The 2,083-nt window shown below is 40.5% G+C and overlaps 1 non-coding gene across 1 annotated transcript; it reads left to right on the forward strand.

Moving 5' to 3' along the window:
* Nucleotides 1-1,762: 1,762 nt before the first annotated feature.
* LOC127740886 (small nucleolar RNA R71) lies at nt 1,763-1,869 on the forward strand. Its single transcript, XR_008001742.1, has one exon. It is a non-coding gene; the product is annotated as a small nucleolar RNA R71 (small nucleolar RNA).
* Nucleotides 1,870-2,083: the final 214 nt, after the last annotated feature.

The following is a 2,083-nucleotide window of genomic DNA, read 5'->3' on the forward strand; positions in this document are numbered from 1 at the left end:
ATCAATAACCTCAGTCTGCATGCACCTCTCTTCTTTACTTGCTGATGTATATCTTTAAAGACATAAAAGACCAGTTGCTCATTATGCACTCTGAGCACTAATTCACCCACTTTTACATCAATTAGAGCTCTCCCAGTGGCTAGAAATGGCCTTCCTAGAATTATAGAGGCATTCACATCCTCTCCTGTGTCAAGAATCACAAAATCTGCTGGGAGAAAGAACTTACCCACTTTGACCAAGATATTTTCTACTAAACCATATGCAGGCTTCATAGATTTATCTGCCATCTGTAATGCTATCCTTGTGGGTTGTGCCTCTTGGATTTGCAGCTTCTTCCTCACAAACAAGGGCATTAAATTGATGCTTGCTTCCAGATCACATAATGCTTTCTCAAAAGTTGTGCTCCAAATGGTGCATGGAATTTGGAAGCTCCCTGGATCTGGCATCTTCCTTGGCAAGTTATTCTGAATGATGGCACTACATTTCTTAGTCAGGACCACTGTCTCATCTCCGTTTAAACGCTTCTTCTTTGACAACAGCTCCTTTATGAACTTGACATAGATAGGCATTTGCTCCAAAACCTCAACAAAAGGAATATTGATTTGTAACTTTCTGAAGACTTCTAAGAACTTTGAAAACTGCTTGTCCTTGGTCTCCTTTTGAAGTCTCTGAGGATACGGCATCTTAGGCTTGTACTCAGGAGCCTTTGGCATTGTAGGATAAGTGTCAAGAGAGTCTGGGAATGGGTTGTCCGCACGCTTTGGAGGGGCGTGCTCTACTTCTTCCTTCTTCTCCTTTGGAGCTTCTTTTTCAACTAACTCTTCATTGACCTTGGTCTCAGAGCCGGCTACTTTACCACTTCTTAGTTGAATAACCTTGCAATCTTTTTCAACTGGCTCCTCATCAACTTGTGCTTCCATACTTGCCACTTGTCCACTTATCAAGGTGATAGCCTTGCATTCCTCTCTTGGATTTGGAATTGTGTTACCAGGAAGGCTATTAGTGGTCCTCTGATCAATTTCGTTAACTCTGGTGGCTATTTGACCCATCTGAATCTCCAAATTCTTGATTGATGCTTTGGCTTTCTGCGCAAAACTCATCATCATTTCCCAATTAGAATCCTCTTGGGATTTAGAATTTGCCTGTGGAGGTGGTTGTTGTTGATGATATTGAAATTGGCGGTTATTGTAATTGTTCTGTTGGAAGTCACCCTGAGAATTATTGTTAAAGTTCTGAGGTCTCTGAGGTTGGTCTCTCCACCCAAAATTTGGGTGATTTCTCCATCCTTGGTTGTAGGTTTGAGAATAGGGATCATTATTGAGATTTCTAGGAGTACTCCCTATGTAATTGACCTGTTTCAGAAGAAAATTGAGCATAATCATAATTATCGTTTTGCACAAAATTACCTGTCATGTCATAAGAGACTTCTTGAGGTAGATTTTGGGTGTTGATAGCTGAGACTTGCATGCTACCCATCTGTTGAGTAAGTAGACTTATTTGCTGAGACTTAAGCTTGTTCTGAGCAAGAAGAGCATTAAGAGTTTCTACTTCCATGACACCCTTCTTCTGAGGAGTCTTAGAGTTCACAGGATTCCTGTTAGATGAGTATAAATATTGGTTACTAGCAACCAATTCAATAAGCTCAATAGTCTCCTCTGATGTCTTCTTCTTGTGCAATGAACCTCCTGCAGAATTATCTAAGCACATCTTGGACATTTCACCCAAACCTTCATAAAAGATATCTAGTTGGGTCCACTTGGAGAACATGTCCGGAGGACATTGCCTAGTTAGTAGCTTGTATCTCTCCCAAACTTCATAAAGAGTTTCACCATCCTTTTGTCTAAAGGTCTAAACCTCTACCCTAAGCTTAGTTAGCTTCTTTGGTGGGAAAAAATTAGTAAGAAACTTAGTAACAACCTTGTTCCAAGTATCCAAACTCTCCTTGGGTTGGGAATCTAGCCATAGCTTTGTTCCATCCCTCAGAGCAAATGGGAAGAGCATGAGTTTGTACACCTCTGGGTTCACTTCATTTGTCTTCACAATATCACAAATCTGCAGAAAACTAGAAATAAATTGATTTGGG

This window comes from Arachis duranensis, chromosome 7 (assembly GCF_000817695.3).
Source record: "Arachis duranensis cultivar V14167 chromosome 7, aradu.V14167.gnm2.J7QH, whole genome shotgun sequence".
Taxonomy (NCBI): domain Eukaryota; kingdom Viridiplantae; phylum Streptophyta; class Magnoliopsida; order Fabales; family Fabaceae; genus Arachis; species Arachis duranensis.